The 19,430-nt window shown below is 47.8% G+C and overlaps 1 long non-coding RNA gene across 1 annotated transcript in view; it reads left to right on the plus strand.

Moving 5' to 3' along the window:
- Positions 1-4,408: 4,408 nt before the first annotated feature.
- The window catches only part of LOC146856359 (uncharacterized), a 37,803-nt gene continuing 22,781 nt past the window's right edge, over positions 4,409-19,430 (plus strand). The window contains exon 1 of the long non-coding RNA XR_014980935.1: positions 4,409-4,769. This is a non-coding gene — a long non-coding RNA (uncharacterized LOC146856359). The remainder of the gene's footprint in view (positions 4,770-19,430) is intronic.

Consider the following 19,430-nt stretch of genomic DNA (forward strand, 5'->3'; position numbering starts at 1 on the left):
TTTTCTCTGCGGCTAGTGGGACCCCCACTGCTTTGGCTAGTTCTTGGAATCCTTGCAGAGCATGCTTATAAGCCTGGGAACCTGGTGGCCCCAAGAAGAGGAAGTAATCCAGGTAATGAACAATTTCCTCTGACTCAACCAGATCTCGCACTACCAACTCCAGAAAACTAAAAGTCTTGAAATGTGCACATGTAACTGCACAGCCCATGGGCATGCACATGTTGACGTAGAACTTCCCCTCAAATGTAAAACATAAGAGGTGAGAAATGTGTGGATGCACTGGCAACAGTCTGAACGCTGACTGGATGTCTGACTTGGCCAAAGGGCCCCTCTACAAAGTGCTTGCAGCTTGTTAAGGGCCTCAACAAATTACGTGTACCGGACCGCACACATGCTGGCATTTAACCCATCATTGACCAACTGTCCTACAGGAGAGGAAACGTTGTAAATGAGTCTGTATTTGCCAAACTCTTTCTTAGGTACCAGACCCAGTGGAGAGCAGACTAGATTCTCTAATGGTGGCTTGAGGAAAGTTCAAGGTACCCTCCCTGCACCTCTTTCAGAATCTTCTCCTTGGCAATATCAGTCTGCAGTAAGACAGACTTTTGATTTTTTTTGGGGGGGGGGTTGTGACTTACATTGGCTGGTATGCGAAATCCATCTCTGAAACCATAGTAAAGAGGATGGGGCTCATGCATCTTGTTATATCTCCCCAGCAGGTGAGCCAGGACATGCAAACAGATGGGGGATACTGCTTTGGTTAACAAAGACTGCACTATAAACTGTTTATTGAGATTATTTCTAAAGGAGAGGCCGGTCTTCTGCAATCTTTATGTGGCTGTTTAGTGTTTGACCATGCTTGGGAAGAGAGGCTGTGTTGCTTGAGATAACTAATGAGTTTTAGCTGCAACGTTCCTGGGCTTGCCATATTCCTTGAAGCATTTAGCTTCAGTGTGCCCTTGCCTCCCGCAGAAGGAGATGTGCTTACATTTTCAAGCAGGCCCTTTTGCGCATTCTTTCTGGTTGAATTGCCAACATGCATTTCTCCCCTCCCCCTTGTCTACTGGCCCGAAATGAATGGTTTACCTTAGCTGCATTATGTGCGACTTTGAATTCTCCATTCCATAGATTACTTTCCCTCTGATCCCATGCAATTTCTGGGTGGAAAGCCTTCATCTGCCTAAACTTCATGTCATAATGCTTCCAAGTTGCCCCAGGGACTTCTGATGTTGCACTATGAATGAGGGAAATATATCCCATGATTTGTGGAACCATAGCGGGAAACTTATCCGTAAAAATCGCTGCATAAATGGTGAAACCTATCACCCAATTCTTTAGTGATCTTTCAACCCACACTTTCTTGGGACGAAAATCTCCATCACTACCTTGCCTCTCCTTCTCTGGCAGCGCCCCTGCATTAATAAGGTCAAAGACATCACAAAACTCCCCCTTACTTATTTTTTCATCATTTCAGCTGCTACATGCCATGCTGTGGACCCTGGCGGGCAGACTGTTGAATTAGCATTCTTGGAAACTACTGTTGGCAAGTGTGAAAACTAGGCAGCATGGTGGATAGTTAAGCTCCCTTCTTGCTCATCTGCTGGCATCTGCTGAGTGCTCCATGGCGCTCGCACTATGGTGGTGGCAAGGGTCCTTCGCACTATGTTGGGGTAAGGGGTACCTGGAATTACAACCCGTCCAGGTACATCCTGACCATTACCCTGCTGATCGCCCCGCAGAGCACTGGGTGTGCCTACCTGGGCAGTCACATTGGACACTCCCGTCCCTCCCCATACCCTAGCTGCTGGGTTGACACTAGCCTTAGCCAAATCTGCAGGACTTGTACTTCTGAGCCTGATTTGCTGAGGCCCGGGGGAACCCGCAAGTGGGGCCTGAAATGGTTGGGTCACTGCCAGTTGGTTTGTTACCCCGTGTTACCCCTGCACCACCAGCGATGGTGCACCCTGACCTCTGGGGTGTAATGGTTGAGATGGTTGCCCCACACTCCCCTTGGTTTCCTTAAGATGTTGGGTAGGCGAAATAACGATTGGTTGCTGCTAATTCCACTACCTCGCGGGGAAACCAAGGTTTGTGTACCCACATTGAATGCACCTCCTAGGGTGGAAATGGCAACTCACCCTCTGCACTTTTTACTGCTACACTTGGGGATGTTGCTGTTAACTTGGTGTCTCTCGAGCCTGAAGAGGTCTCTCGGAACCTAGCTGGGGCCCACCTAGGCCTCTTTGGTGACTTCTTGGAGCTACTGACCCATTTGGCTGCTCCTGGACCCTCTTCGACTCTTCTGTGGGCCCAGTCCCTTCTGCGCTGCTGTCCTTAATTCCATGAATTGCATCTGTGCCGCAGAGTCGACCCCATCTTGGACCACTTGAGTTGCCCCGATCGGACGTTTCTCTGCTAAGCGCACCCGCTTAGGTGCAATCCTAAAAAGAAAAAAGTACAGAGAGTGTGTACCAGGTACCCAACCCTTATTACTCTAAGTAGAAAGTAAGGCCAAGATAACGACCCCTAACTATGGATAGAACCAGGCATGTGGTCCAAGAGCAGGGTTCTCTTATAGCCCCCATCCCCCCAGCAATCTACCCTGAGACAAGTTTAATGAAAGTGCGTCGGTCTTCTTTTTACTACTCCCCTGGAATCTGGGCCCAGACCACATTTGCCCCCTAGACATGGCAGGAATTTTATCCTAGCCTTTGCAAACTGAACACCTTACGCCAGGAAATGGGTCCTGGCACCTCAGAAACGATTTCCATCAGGCACATTAGGCATTTAACTTTGTTACTAAAATGCAACAAAGAACAGTTAGCAGCTTGTAGTGGAATATCACAGCCCCGGTAGGAAGACTATCGCACCCCTCTCCGCAGCCCCCTGTATGATGGCCTATTCGCCCCCTTTTCCAAGCATGGCCCTACTTCGATGGTCTGAAACCTAGGCAACTCACCAGTAAGCAAGCTAAACACACTAGACATTGTATTGTTGCTCATTGCTGCTTATGGCTACTAGGCGTCGCAAACGCTCCACTTGGCCATTCGAATGCACACAAACAATTCATATGCCGACAAAGGTACATTTAAACCCACGGTTTGCGATGCGAGCACTTCAAACGTTCCCCAGAACTGACTAAGTTAACCACATTGCCTGGTACATGCCCATGTGAGTTTCTATACCACTTGTCTTTTAACCTAGCTTCTGGGACCTAGTTGCCTCGCCTCATAAAGAGAAAGGTTGACGGCTCACATTTCGGATTTTCCCGACCACTGGCACCTCAGCCATGGACCTTGCAGCGCATTGGCAGAAAGCACTTATAGTTTTGCATTCGCGCTGGGACTCCAACTTAGGACACCTAGCCAGTCCGTCGCATCCGGAGAACAACCACCGGCGGAAGATCCTTCTCCCACCTCATCGCCAAGACCTGGAACACCCTCCCACTGAGCCTACGACATACCCAAGGCCTGCTGATCTTCAGGAGGCTACTCAAGACCTGGCTGTTTGACCAGTAGCGCCCCCCCCCCCCTCCTCCCAGAGCCTTGAGACCCTCGCGGGAATGTAGTGCGCTCTACAAATGATTGATTGATTGATTCAGTAACCTGTGTCTTAAGCGTTAGTAATGGCCGTGTCCCACCGCCCATAACAGATTAGGCTGTGTCCCCCGACCACCCGCAATGTCGCAAGGAAATGGCGTTTGCACGGCTTCCCTTAGCACTCCTCTGCTGGATAAGTGCTGTGCCATGTCCAGAAGACCAAAATATAATGGGCTAAGTAATATGGTAAAAAAAGTTCACCAACGCTCAGTTTTCCAACAGAACTAATCCCATTGCTACGCCCAGGGCCGGACTGGGAACCAAAACCGGCCCTGGCAAAGTGCTCGGCCGGCCCCCCCAGGGCTTGGGGGTGCCGCCGAGCTCTTTGCCAGGGCCGGTTTCGGCCGATTTTGTTACAGGGCCGATTTTGCAGCTAGGAGGAGGAGGAGCTCTAATTATGCGTGACTAATGCATTTTAGTGCGGTAATACGCGCACATGCACTGTATCGCGTTAATCTAACCCCTGATGCGTGGTGCTTTGCAGGGCCATGAAGTCCAGAGGGGAAGCAGTCGTGGGAGGGCTACAATAATTACCAGGTGGGAGAGGTCTTTGTTCAAATAATCATTCAATGAAAGACGTGAAAGCATAGCGACCTGTGTTATGACCTATTTGGAGTATACTTACCAAAACCAACCCAAAAATTACTCTGACCTTGGTCAATGTAAAATATTAATGTAAATGATACTGACCAGACCTTGTGCAGTGTAATCTGGAGCTCGTCCTGTAAAGAGATCAAATGCTCTGTGGTCAAGTTGGCGCTATATAAAGCTGCAAAAAAGGAAACATCTCTTACCTGGAAATAGTTTAGCGCGCTCAGTTGGTTGGTGATTGGCTATCAGTTGACCTCACGTCAGCGCCCGCTGATGCCACACATCCTTCGCGCCCGAACGGTTTTGAGGGAAGTCTCAATGGCGGCGCGCTGTGCCATAACGCCGCTCTAAGTATGGTGGGAGGAGGCGCCATGTTTTACCGGCTACGCTGTTGGCCGGAGTGTTTTCTCGTCGTTTTCTTCCTCCCGCCCGACTGTCTTCCTCAGAACTACCTCGACCCAGCGGACCAACTTCACCTTGGTAACAACGTGGTCTTGAAGAACCACGGGAAATTAGAAGGGCAGAGCCCTTACTTGATGCTAGAACTAGCGATGGACCATGGCATGGATGCCCCCGAAGGTGAGTGCGGGGCAACAGTTAACGCCAGTCAACCTTTCTACTGATCTGACTTACCTCCACTGACCACGCCTATTTGTTTCAGACGACGAATATGTGTGTCCTTATTAGTTTTTCCCGCTTCTCAATTCAAAACAATTTTGTTCTTGTATTTTTGTAGATTCACGTATACCTCGAAAGAAAGACGTGGATTAAAATTAGTTTACCTGTAAACGGTGAAACATAAATACTTACAATGTTTGTTTGCTCTCACAATCGGGCCCATGAATCTTTCACTGGTGGTACTGTAGTTAACTTTCCAAAACGGAAATACTATCACATAAAAGAAGCCACCGCTGTGATATTCCAGAAGCTGTAAATTAATATAAAACGAACAGTGTACCAGACAAATTTCGAATCTATGGTGTGAATATCTATTTCAGTCATTTGGTGGTGCTGGCAATACCATATCATTAAATAGGGCAATTTAAACAGGCTAGGGTGTGCTGACATTGGAAAAAATATTCCTATGGGAACCCATTAGTTCAGGGTCAAAGCAGGGTGGAATGTAAGTCAGGCAGTGGCCGAGGTGCCAGTATCCGGGTTCCAGCTGTGGGTCGCATCTTTGGGCCGATTTGGGCAGTGTCTGTGCTGTTACAGATGCCGCCAGCGGCCCAGTTGGGGTCTGAGATGCCTTTCTGGAGGCAGATGGGCCCCTGTCAGTGTTGCCAGATTTTGAGACCTGTCCCAATCCCAAAGACGCTCCAGTATAAGCCCAAATTCAGCCCGACGCAGACCAGTGTCAGCCCAAAGTCAAAACTCTCAAATTTTGCAAAAGTAGTCTTCAGAAAACATGAATCTAAATTCTATTCAACATACAGATAGTGGGAGAAGGTTAACTACTCATTTTCAAGACCACTCCCCACTTTGAATTTTCATTTGGTAGTTCTGTCACCACAGAACCAAACCCAAACCTGGCATTCATAAAGTACCTCTACAAAAGCAGATTATAAACCACTTAATGTCTATGAATAGGAATTTCAATGGTATTTCAACAATGTTACTCCAAAAAAGAATACTGAAAAGGTTATACAGAATTAACACCACTCAATGATCTACAGATTATTAAACATCCCCTTGCAATAAAGTAATTGCAACACAACTTTTTTGGCATGGCTTAACATTTCATGTACTTGTCTGAAGATATTCAACAACAAAATCTCCTTTACAATGACATTATGGGCCAACAGCAAAAATAAACATCAAAGCAAACAAATCTGAAACTCCGTTTTCGTGCAAAACAAGTGTATGTAAATGTGAAACAACAGTGTGAAAACTGAGGGTTGCTACAGTAAGACGAATTCCACACATTTCCGGGTAAAATGTAAGGAGAGGCCAGAAAAGAGACAGAGACAATCACCTACTCTGACCGATTTCCTACCTTCCGTTCCAAAGTCCTTCACCGCGACCACTTGCACTGACACTATAAAGTATAGAAGACATTGTTGTTTCCATTGTGTTGCAGCAAGTGCTGGACTAAAGCTCCTAGTCTTGGCAAGCAGCAGATGAATACAGCTGAACACAAGGCTGTTGGAGCAGAAAGGAAAATGACCCAATTTCACAGAACTTTTCGTGACACCCTCAACACTCCCTCAACTCTACTGACACTGTTATCCCTTTCCATTCACCTTCATCATTAGCGCTGACCCACTCGCATACCACCCATGGCCTGGACCCTCTCATGAGGCTCCTTTACTCCTATCACCCAACCAGGGTTTTAATTATTCATGATCTTAACTTTAAATTCTCAGCAATTACTGTAAATACCCTAAGGTAACCTATGCCAGCAAAGAAGTCCATGTTTACATTTCACATGTTTTACTTCATGCACTGTTCCCTACGAGTATTTCCTTTATCCAGATGATGTGTTTTTCTAGTTTTATTTCCATAAAACATACAGTTATAGAACAAATTGTGAAATGAGTCTCCTTCAGATCTGGGTGAGCTCAGATTGCAAGTAGATATTTATGAGGAGCACAATTGAGAGTCCCGAGGCTGAAGGCAGTACTGCTTTATCACATTGCCTGTCGCTGGGTCATTAAGGTGTTAGGACTAAATGCACATCCAATCCTTGGCCTCTTAGGAGAGCATCTAAAGCAATGGTTATATAAATGGCAATTGTAAATTAAAGCACTACTATGCATGTGCACAGTGAGGGCTAAAATGTGTAGGAGTCATAATTGTAGGAGTCATATCATGCACACTGGTAGGCATTATATACTAAGATCACTTAGTCTGCAGAAACACACAGGATTAAAACGCTATGCAGTTGAGTGTGCTAATAAGTCTTTATTTTTCAAAGGAACCCTGTTTAATAACCTTGAAATTACAAAAGATTGAGGATAAAAATAAGGTTCTAAAGAAATGCCTTTCAGTTTGCATGCAGTTCCTTGATGTCTGGTCATACCTCACTGTGTTATATTAGAAGGATTGTGACATATTAGCTTCACATAACAAAAGTGTTGGACTTGGCCCCTTTTGCAGGGTCATCCCTGAACTTTTTGTCTTCCTCCTAGCCTTTTTTCTGACATGGTGTTGGTGGTTTTAGGACTCTGGGCACTTTAGCACTGCTGTCCAGTGTAAAGTACGTGTGTTCTCTGTGGTAAACATGGTAATACTGTTTGGCATATTTAATTTACCTGTCAGTCCCTTGTAAAGTGGTATCCCAGAAACCCAGGGCCTGTAAATTAAATGCTACTGGTGGACTTGCAGCGCTGATTGCGCTACCCACCAAAGTAGCCCTTCAAACCTGTCTCAGGCCACTGCTATTGCAGGGCCTGTGTGCACAGTGTTACTGCCGCTGTGACGTGGCACCTAAAGTGTGTGCCATGTCAGTGACCCCCCCCCCTTTTATTGCATGTCAGTCACCCCTAAGTTAGGTCCTAGCTAGCCCTATGGGCAGGGTGCATTGTAGGCAGAAGGTAGGACGTGTACCTTAAGTGTGTGACATGTCCTGGTAGTGACAAACCGCCATTTTGGTTTCTCACTGCTGTGAGGCTGCCCTCCCATAGGAATGCATTTGGGATTCCCTGATAAGTGTTTCAGTAGTATTTCCTGATATGAGAGGAGCAGCATGGTCACGTTTGGTATGGTTGGAATAGTAATAATAAATGCTGCGCAATAGTGTGCGCAGATTTATTATCACTATTTTAGAAATGCCACTTTTAGAAGTTGGCATTTCTGTGTGCTATGTGTCTGCCCGCCTGATGTGGATTGCATGTCTGGCTTTGGAGTGACAGGGGCTGGTGAGGTGTGTGTGGCTCCAGGAAGGGCAGGGTGAGTCAGCGCTAGACTGAATGGGAGCTCTGCATTTGGAGTAGTGGGAGGAGTAGTCCTCGGACCCTGAATAGGTCTGTGCCTGCCTAGGTGAATGCTGGCTCCGCCCCCCTGTGGTGTGTCTGATGACAGAGCCCCAACCTGACAAAGGACAGTGGGAGCCCTGTAAACAAAGTGCTCCACACCCCCCAGAACCAGTTGAGGTTGGATTTCCCCTAGCCCTGTGCCAGGGCAGACAAAGAAAAAGTGGTGTATAAATATTGGGGCTGTGACCCCATGTAAATGTTGTGCTTTTTGTGCTTCCTTGTGACTTGCTGCTGCTGGGCCCTAGGAGGAACCGCCACTAGGGACTGCCTCCCTGCTGAAGAGCCCTGTGAGCTGTCCTGCCTGGGCCCAGCCTTTGCCCTGGAACTGTTGGGGGCATAGCGCCTCGTGGGCGCTCTATCTATTTTCAAGGAGAGTGCTGGGGCTTCGCAGTGCTGAGCCGCACATCGTTCAGAGGGAATCCCCGGCTTAGGGATTCCCCCGTGCTGCTGGTGGTGGAGCAGGAGCCCACCCCGCATTGCAGTGGTCCAGAGGCGCTGCGGGGGACCTGCCCCGCCTTGTGGGTATTTTTGGCGACAGAGCGGTAGCCCACCCCGCCCAGCCGGTGCCACTGGTGAAGCGGGAGCCCACCCCGCATTGTGGTGATCTGAGAAGAAGAGCAGGTGCCCACCCTGTGTTTGTGCACCTGTTGGCAGGAGCCCCCTGCATTTGCAAGTATTTTAAGGCGAGAGCCTACCCCACACTTTAGTGAAGTGTGCCGCCGCAAAGTGAACCAGATGGCAGGCAAGTGCCGCCTGGTTGTAGGCGGAGCCTCACACGGCCGACAGGAAGGAAGAAGCCGGAGGTCAGGCATCTTGCCTGGTTGAAGGCGGGGCCGCCTCCTGTGAAGAGAGCCGCCAGAGACTTGGCTCCGTATCCTGCCCCTTCTGGTTCCCGTGAGGAGGGAGCGACTGTGCTGTGTGAGTGCAGCCCCCACAAGTGCGAGGAGAGGAGACGGTGCTGGTGCCCAAAGGAGACCGGAGCAGTCAAAGGAGAGTCCCGGTGAGTGGGGCTCCCATTGGGCATCATGTTGCCAGTGCTTTTGCTGATTGTCCCAGCTGAACAGCGAAAGCGCAAGCAGCTGCAACGGAGGGGCCCCTTTGATTTTGCTGAGTCCTGGAGTGGGGCTGCCAAGTCACTGTGGTGCCTAATGATCCACAGCTGCACCACGAGAGAGCGGGCAGCTGCAATGTTGGGGGCAATTTGGTGTTCAGAGTCCCGGAGTGGGGCTCCCCAGGCACAGTGCTGTCCAAGCCTAATTTCCAGCTGCACCGCGAGAGAGAGCGGGCAGCTGCAACATGGGGCATATTTGTTTTCATGAGGAAGAAGTGAGATACGCTTCTCCGCCCCAGCGTATTGCGCACTTTGCTTTGGCTGCATTGGCAGCAAAGGGGCCAGTTGATGGCCCCAGTTACAAGCCCTGCCATTTGGGACAGAGGGCATTTGAGACCCACAGAAAGGCCAGAGGGTCAGTTGTATGTTGGTAGGGCGCAAGGCCCTAAACATGATTTATGCCCCATAACTATTGCATAATGTGTCTCTGCTGATGTGATGCAGACATGATGCATTTATGTTGCTAAGGCGAAGGTGTTTATGCTTAGGGTGTTTATGCATAATGTGTTTCTTATGATAATGTGATGCAGACATAATGCGTTTATGTTGCAGGTGATATTGCTAAGTACAGTATTTTACCAGTAGTCACTGGTTCTGTTTTTATATGTGCTACTAGTGCTTTCTAAAGGTTATTACAGTGGCCCGTTTGGCCCTGTCATGTGTATATATTCCCCTGTAAATATTGCCTAGTGCCAGTTGGCACAGTGTAATTGTGTGATTATAATTCTAATGTGTTTTGGATAATACAAAGGCTATTTTTTATATAACCTTGTGTGGAGTTTCTTTTGTGGTGTGCCTAGTGTGTTGCTGCTCTGAGTGTGTGTTGCGCAAACGCTTTACACATTGCCTCTGGGATAAGCCTGACTGCTCGTGACAAGCTACCAAGGGGGTGAGCAGGGGTTATCTTGAGCGTGTAACTCCCTTGCCCTGACTAGAGTGGTGGTTTCTGCCTGGCTTAGGCGCAAGCCCTAGCCAACCAGAAATCTAATTTCTAACAAAAAGCATATGTGTTAAAATCAGTGGCGGCCGGTTATATTACCAGGGGGGGTGGCCACACATGCACCTCACTTACACCCATACGTTCACACATGCACACACACATATTCACAACACTACCAAATGTATTAATTTGAGAGTTTTATATAGCGCTAGCTGGATACACATACATTAATACATACATGCATAAAACATAAAAAACGCATAAAACTTACCTTAACTGCCGAGAGGTAACCGTAAGAGGTCCCAGGAGAGTTTGGACTGCTGCCTTCCCACATTGTCTGATTGGAAGGCAGCAGTCCCAACCTCGTCACAGAGTGGGATGGAGCCAGTGAGACTGCTGACCCCATTCTGTGACTAGGTGCCGCTGATTGACACTCAGCCCTGGGCACTTCAGGGCTTAAAACTGAAGCGCCCATGTCAAAGGCAATTGGTGGCACCTCAAGGCACTTTTGTCAGACTGATGAGGTCATGCACACAGAGCTGTGAAATTCTCAGCCTGGCAAAGTTCAGCTCAGGCAGCCTGGAGTCTGCACATTTAGAGCATGTCCAGCCTGACATGAACAAGAAGAGTGTCTGTCAGGCTAGCCTTTGTTCCGCTGCAAAACCCATTGATTTTGACGCTGCTCCCTATTTACAAGGGTGGCGTAAATAGGAGTCAGTGCCAAAATTAAGACAAGTGACATTTTGGCCTTAACATGGCGAAACGAGGAGAAATGCTTAATTTCGCCTCGTTTTTTCTGTTTCTATGTGGAGTGTGCTGCATTGTGCCACGCATCGTGTTAAATTAACGCTTTTTAGTTTCACTCTCCGCATCACCACAAGGACCGATATTGTCACGCAAATCACCAGATAAGAGAAGCGGAGCTAGCATGTTATTTCTCTCCATGCTGAACAGGGCAGTTTGACTTATTTCCCCTCCAGTTAGCAATGGCCGATTGGCTCATTGCACCTTTTCCAGGATCTTGTAAATTAATTATGCAGCTGCTTTAGCCCTGTCCACAATGAGGTAGCATCCTGGAACTGTTGTCGGCACAAATAGAATTCTGTTGCATGCTACGTTGTCCACCCACCACAGGACTTACACCTCTAGAATAAGTAAGTACATAAGCAATCCACAGATCGGCCTTGTTTGCCATTGATCCTGTTGCTGCACAGAACTTGGTATCAGAGTTGCTAGTGTGTTGACATTGCCAGAACCAAACACTCAGCGGACTCTCCAAGGCCTAATGGTGAGTGAAGAAGAGCATCATACCTTGAGTCTCCAGTTTTACGCGAAATAACAGAAACATGCATTCCTACTCAAGCAGTGTAATTGCTAATATGTGATTGTTCAAAAAGCACTTGAAATCTTGTTAGAAAATGAGGCATGGGCTAATATGCAGCTGTGACATAGGGTTGTTTCTGAAAGGTGATTAGCAGGTGGTGTAGTCCACTCAAATGTTTCTTGGCCTTAAAGGTTAGTAATACACATTGAATAGAGCATAGCTGCCAAGGTTTGAGATTGCTTATGTGTGACCTTTTCATAGTTTCAGTGTGACTATAAGTGCCATTCAACAGCCAAATGTGTGACACATAACAGTGACACTTTCTTGCGAGTAAAATCAAGTAATGGAGTCCACGGAGAAAGATAAATACCAGAAGTTACACCCATATGAGCAACGAGAAACTAAAGTCTTAAAACTAATGCAAAGCATCTGAAATAGAAGGGCACTAACCTCTCTCTTTCCTGTGTTTCATTTGTTTTTAAACAGCTCCTCATACCATTGTAGGGTGTCAGACCACTTCACATCATACATCCATTATGCAGAGACAACTAATCATATGTGTGTAAATCAGTCTATAGGAAATGTTACATATGACAGTGAGGATTGCAAGTTGTAGGAATCCCATGCGAGCCACACTAGTAGGCAGTATATTTTTTAAGTGTTTGATCCTGAGAAGCACAAACTCAGGATTTAAACGTACCTCAGTGGTTGGCTGTACTATAAAAAAGAATGTATTCCTACCCAAACAAACCCCTTTAACATAATTAGGATAATTAAAGACTGGAGGGAAATATAATGATGTAACATATACCATGCAGTTTGGATGCAGCACCTTGACGGGAGTTCATATGTAATTGTGCTATTAGGATTGTAACTTATGAACTGCAAGTAACCAAAGGGGTTCTGTGACAAAATGCAGCAACTCACTGAGATAGCCATATAAAATGCAGTTTAATGAATTGCATGGTACACGTTCTTTGCGGCAGGCACATTAACCCTCTGCACTACTTCATGATCAGTAAGACCTGGCACTAGAGAAAACGCTGATCTCCCTCCTGCTGGAACATTATTTACTTGTGTTATCTTGACAACTGTTTCCTGAAAACATCTGGAAACAAGGAAAATTAACATCAGCGCCACTTGTCATGCTGGTGAATCAAAATTGCCCGTAGAGAAGTAAAATAGGCCTTGTCAGCAGGAACATTATCAGCAGTGCGTTATTTGGCTTATCTGTGCGCCTCAGAATCTTACAACGCTGTGCTACAGCAGCCTGCTGCCTTAAGTGACCGTGAGCCAAACTGACTGCAGACAGTTGCTGTGGACATCACAATTAAGTCTACGGTGAGATGCTTGGAGTGGCGGCACTGCTGTCTTAATTTTAGAGATCTGCTGTGTATGTGCCTTGTAAAGCAACTCTGCTCTCACCATCACCAAACACCAAATGATCTCCGCTGCTGCGCCCCGTTCATACACACAACTGGGCAGCAGCATGTATGGGTAAGGGAGGACAGCCAAACTACTGCGGGTGGCAGCAATTCCAGGGGGCCCCCAGGTCTGCTTTTGTTTCATTTCCACTTCCAGTCTTCCACAGTTGAGTGAGTCGATCGTCCCACGCGCGGCAAAAAGTGAAAGTCCCTCACAGCCCCTGCCCAGACCACGGCCGGGACAATCAAAACAACAAAAACCTACTAACGGGCCTGCCCCTCATGACCACATTGGTCCAGAAGGCACTCTGGGGCTGGCCAGCAGGATGAAGCAGGGCCGTCGCGCTACCAATGATTCACGGCCCTGTCAAACTTACTGCATAAGCCATACAGCGCACTGTTCCACTTAGTGATGATTGTCGGCGCCGCCCCATCCCTAAATTTGTGCACAATGGGCAAATACCAGCCCAAAAAATAACCACCCGCCAAGTATGGGTTTTTCCCGCAAAATGGGAAAAATGTTGCCCATTTGTGCGGGAAATAGCCCAATCTGGCAACACTGACCGCCGTTACCTCTCTTTTACCAACGGGGCGGAGGTTTCACTCCAGCTCTCTCACTGGGCTGGCCTATTAATATACGCAGATTGAGCAGGGGCAGGGGTCTGAACAGAAGTGGTCTCACTTGTATTAATGTGTAGCTCACCAGTGTGAACTAATCCATGTATTTAAAAAACAAAATGTAAGTGAAGTTAAGAAAACATTCCTCTGTCAGAGACCCCGCACTCCTTCTTTTCATAAAACTATGCCAAAGCAGTGTTTTACAGAAAGACAATCATAAATGTTGGGCACTTTTTTTTGTGTGTGTGCCCGGGCCTATTTTTGATCCCAATCCAACCCTGGGTCAAAGTGTGGCTGGGGGAAGGGTGTGGAGCCACGAAGGGCGGAATTTGAAAAGCAGAGTCTGACAGTCAACTTCTATGTTTTTTTTATGTTTTCAAATCTGCTGCAAAGAAATTCGCAATAAGGACAAATGTGACCGTAAAGTGCTTGTGAAGCGATAACATCCACTGCACCTTTGTTTTCTTCCATTGCTTTGGCAGGTAGATTTTAGGCTCCAGATAGCTCTCATCCAGTATTACACTCACCCAAAAGGAGAGCTGATTGTCCTTTAAATTAGGCCTTTGTTTTGTGCCTAGCTGTAAGTGTAAAAAGAAAGCTCTTGTGCACCCTGCTGCACCAAATGGAAGTCAGGCAATGAGCAGGCGCTGCTGAATTGTGTCTTGATGTCGCAAATGAGACCAGAACAAATTCAGCATGTTTCTGTGTGTCGCTGTAACCTAGATCCGGCCAGAAATAGCTGCCAGACTTGGGATTCGGCGTGGTCCCCCTACTTTCTAACACTGGTTGTGAAGAAATGCCTACTGACACAGTTTTCCATGCTCAGTGCATAATGGTTCAAGACGATAGCCCTTTTGGGACTGCAGTTTAAGTGGTGCCACTTACACACAATGAGTCCTATTTGCAAAGTGCATTTTGTGGTACTTTAGAAGTACTAAAATGGTACTACTAAAGTTCTACAGAATGCTATTCACAAACCTACAAGTGTAAATCTCCACCTCTGCTATTTTTTCTATAGGTAGATACTCTCTGCTATTTTTTCTATAGGTAGATACTCGCACTTATAAGTTTACTACTATGGGCTTAATTACGAGTTTGGCGGTCCATAAAGCCGTAAAACTGACGATGGAGGTCGGGAACCGTCGCACTAGTGGTCCGACCACCGTTTTACAACTATGGCAGTCGGACTGCCGCAACATGGTTCTCGTGCAGCGGTCTGAGTCCTTGATATGCTTGGTGGTGACTCTGCAGCATTGCCAAGCATAATATGAGTTATCTGTCAGCCACTGTTTTCATGACAGTAAGACCGCCATAAAAAGGGTGGCGGAAAGGCAACAAGGGGGCCCTACAGGGTGCCCTTCTGCCTCAGGGCCTTTGGGATACATGCAGGAGAGCACATGTGTGCCCCCTGTTCCAGCACAGCATATACTTTACAGTGCATGCTGTGCTGGAACGCACTGTGCCTGACTCACAGAGCTGCCTTTCTAAGGGACTCCTATGAGCCTTTTGAAATATAGCAACGTGGGCCAGCCACGGCAGGACAGCCTGCCTAGATTACAGTTTGTAAACTGGCGGGCAGCTGGCTGTCAACTTCGGCGGGGCAGTGGTGTGCTGACCTGCTCCTGCACTGCCAGAGTCGCAATCAGGCCCTAAGTAGTAAATATGGGTGGGGGTGGCTGGACAAAAGAGGCATACTTACTACTAAATGGGAGGTGTTTAGGGAGGGCGTTGGGGAGAGATTTAGGTAGTGTGACTCGGTTTAGGTTTTAAAAATCTGATCATTTCACAAAAATAAAAGTAGGACTACAATTTCACACCCACCGAGGGAAGCAGTATGATTTAAAACACGCTTACCAACTTAGCAAACAAGGACAAGGAGGCATCATGGGGAATGCATTAAATACAACTTTTACACAGACTACCATAGGTGCAAATTCAATTAATTTCAGTAAGGCTGGTATCTAATGCAGCACTAGAACACACAAAATCTTGTTCAAATAGACCCTCTCTAAAAACTAAAAGAAGTGGTGAATGTAGTAATATCTGTTGAAACAAGCATTTGCAATGCAATAGGTCTCGCCCATGTGAGAGTTTGAGCTATTGGCGTTGTAAATGACAATATCTTTTATTTATGTTTTAAAAAACAAAACATAAATAAAAGGTATTGTTATTTAGAATGTCAATAGGTTAAAGTTGCGTAAATGCGAGACCAATTGCATTGCAAATGCTTGTCTTAACTATAGTCACTGATTTATGTTCCTTATTGTGCGGCCAAATGGGTTGCACTGTTAATTGCAATTAAATTAATCGAATGTTAACTCCCAACACCTCTCAGGTGACTAAAAAGGTCTGTCAAAGGACCAATGGGAAGAGGGTTGGCCCAGAACACTGCTTCACAGGCAACGATCAAAATGTCAAGATAACTCTGAATTTGAATTTAAAAATATTTATTGAGCGCTCGGACACCAAGCGGTTTCATGGCGCTGTAGAGGAAATGATACCTGTGTAAGAGGGTGATGCGGCTTAAATTTTAAAAACCTGTGTGGTTTTCAGGGTGCTCCGGAACTCCAGGTACGAGGGTGTTGATCTCATTTGGAAAGGTAGAGAATTCCAAAATTGTGGAGCAAGAACGAAGAACATTGAGCCTCCCATTCTGCTCTTCTTGAATCTGGGCACCACCAGTAGGGACAGAGAGGAGGATCGGAGTTGTCTGCTGGGGATGTAGGGGACGATTTTTGACGTGATAAAAGATGGTGCTGTTCCCGCAAGAGCCTGGAACGTGATACATCCCATCTTAAAGAGGGCCCTTTCTCTAATTGGGAGCCAATGGAGGGATCTGAGAAGGGGAGTGGTATGGTGTGACTTGGGTAAACCATAGGCCAGGCGGGCAGCTTGGTTTTGCACCAGTTGGAGCCTCCGGATGGCGTAAGCGGGGGCGCCGTTGTGTAGGGCATTCCCATAATCCAGCCGGGAAAGGACCATAGCCATCAAGATCAATTTAAGGGCTGAAAAGGAAAAAAAACGTGAGATCTTGCGAATGGTGCGCAAAGTAAAAAAACAGGAAGAGACCACTGTGCTGATCTGAGAGTGTAGGGTCAGTTGTTGGTTGAGGGTGATTCCCAATGTCTTAACGGCGGGAGAGGGAGAAGGGGGGACCAAAGGAGGGGGGCCAGAAGAAGGGGGACCAAGGGTTGAGTTTGCCGCCAGTGAAAAGAAGCTCGGTCTTATCAGGGTTGAGCTTGAGGTGGTTAAAGCACATCCAATCCCTGATAAAGACCATCACCGACTGGAAATTAGAAATAGAATCGGGGGAGTTAGAGAGGTTAAAAATGAGTTGGAGGTCATCGGCGTAGTTAAACACAGTGACCTCCATCCTCTGCAGAGCACAAATGAGCGGGCAGACGTATAAATTAAAAAGAAGGGGGGAGAGAGAGGAGCCCTGAGGGACGCCACATAGCACTTTGCGGGCCTCGGAGGAAATATTTACCAGGTGGACTTCCTGTGAGTGGTCGCTTAGGAACGAGCTGATCCAGGCCAGGGCAGAACCTACAATGCCTGCCGCCTCAACACGGGAAAGGAGGATGGTGTGATCGACCGTGTCGAAGGCGGCCGACAAATCGAGGAGAACCAATGCTTGAGGGAGATTAGCATCTTGCCCCGCTCTGAGTGTGTCAATGACAGAGAGCACCACTTTTTCGGTGGAATGGAGAGGGCGGAACCCTGCTTGGCATGGTGATAGATAGCCGCTGTCCTCTATAAAAGAGCTAAGGACTTTGGTTACGTGGCGTTCGAGGACTTTAGCCAGGTAGGGGAGGAGGGAAATGGGCCGATAGTTTACTAGCGCTGTGGGGTCTGCGCCTGGTTTTTTCAAGATTGGAATGATGGTGTCTGATTTATGACATGAAGGGACAGTGCCTGATTTGAGGGTCTCATTGAGAAAGGTGAGGGGGGGAGATGGGCAAGTGAGGAAGATATCGCGCAAGATGTAGGCCGGGCAGATGTCAACGTGGGATCCCGACTTGACGCATGGGAGCAAGGAGAGGAAGGTTTCTTTAGACAGTGGGGCTATGAAGTCGAGGTGGCAGGCGTTGGGTTGTTGGTCGGGGTTTAGGAAAGCTTGGGAGGGTGGAGGTATATTGGCCTTAATGTCTGCAGTTTTATTGATGAAGAAGTTGTTCAGCGAGTCGCTCAAGTGCTGGGAAGGTACCGGCTTTGATGAAGTCCTGTCCGAAGAGGCTAATTCGAAGACTGTGGCAAAGATTTCTCTGGGTTGGTTCTCTGCCCGGAGGATCTTGTTTGAAAAGTAGCAGGTTTTGGCATCAAGGATGGCTTTCTTGTACTCTGCCTGAGTAGAGGAGTACAGTGATTTGGGGGCTGTGCAGTAAGTGCGTCTCCACGCACGTTCTGCGCGGCGGGCGGACAGTTTTTTCTCCTTAAGTTCTGGGGTGAACCATTTGTTGACGTCATAAGTGCGTCTTACCCTAATGCGTCTTAGGGGTGCCACCTGATCGCAGGCGTTGGACAGCCAATTATTTAGTATTGCTGCCTGAAGGGGTGGGGCCTGTTCCAGAACACAGCAATGGGATGTCAACTTTGCCCCAGTTGCGAGCCCAGGTGTTTTTGGGCAGGGGGGGTTTTGTGGTCGAACTTGAGTCCAGGGAGAAGGAGATCAAGTGGTGGTCTGACCACAAGCAAGGGGTAACAGTAGGCTCAAGGATAGGGATGTTAAGGGACCAAACTTGATCTAATATGTGGCCCTGAACATGGGTGGGAGTGTGAATATGGGATATAAAATTCAGGTTTTGAAGTGATTCCGTGAAATCTCTGGAGGGGGCATCTTCTGCTGGGTCCGATGGCCAAAAATTGAAGTCCCCCAGTACCAGGACTGCCGAGTTGTTCACGGCTAATGTGGCTAGCAGGTCCTGGAAGGCTGGAAGGAAATGCGGCATATTTTTGGGGGGCCGATACATCAGGACACATGTGATAGGGATCTGGAAGGAGTTCGAGCGTGCAACTAAGTAGTCCACTTCTGGGATAGGGGTGTGAGGTAGTAGTTGGAAGTGTAGATCTGAGTGAATGATCAGAGCCACTCCCCCCCTGTTTTGCCAGGGGGTCGATCTGCCCGAAGGGCATAGTAGGAGGAGGGCAGAGCCGCAAGCAAGTTGGGCAGGGAGTCTTGGTGAAACCAGGTTTCCGTGAGGAACAGTAAGTTAGGTTTCTGAGTGTCTAGGAGAATAAACAGGTCAAGGTGGTGTTTTACTGCTGACCGAGTGTTAGTAGGAGGGCAGAGATAATCGGTAAGTCACTTACTTGAGCAGAGGTGGAACTGGTGCAGATCGGGAGTCGAGTTGTTGAAGGCAGGTTGGGTGGTTAAGAGGGTAGGGGATGGGCGCTTCGGATCCCGGCCTCTATGATATGATCCTTCACTGCTTGATTCAAGTCCCAAGGGCCTTGGTGGGCGCACAGTGTTTCAGGGGGATAGGAAATAAAATGGGCATGGAGCTGTGCCCCTGGCCCCGTCCGGTCGCGGACGGACGCAGACGGGCTTGCCTTAAACGCGCCTTCGGCGCGCCCGCTGCGCTCGTCCGCTGCGCGTCCGAAAAATACACATAGTTATAGGCTAGTAGGGGGGGCGTGGCCTCACATCAGTGGGCGTGGCCTGAGGGTTGATGGCAGCGAAGGATTTCCCAACCCGCGGCAGCGCTTACGTCCGCTGCGCGGGAGTATTCAAGGTGCTGTTGTTGGTGGGGAACTCTGGTGATTGATGGAACTAATGGAGAGAGAGGGAGTTTGGTCTACTGGCAGTTTTGACTCGTATAAAAGTAGTGTAGAGGGTTACAATGCCT

The sequence above is a fragment of the Triturus cristatus genome, chromosome 4_1, assembly GCF_964204655.1.
Source record: "Triturus cristatus chromosome 4_1, aTriCri1.1, whole genome shotgun sequence".
In the NCBI taxonomy this organism is placed as follows: domain Eukaryota; kingdom Metazoa; phylum Chordata; class Amphibia; order Caudata; family Salamandridae; genus Triturus; species Triturus cristatus.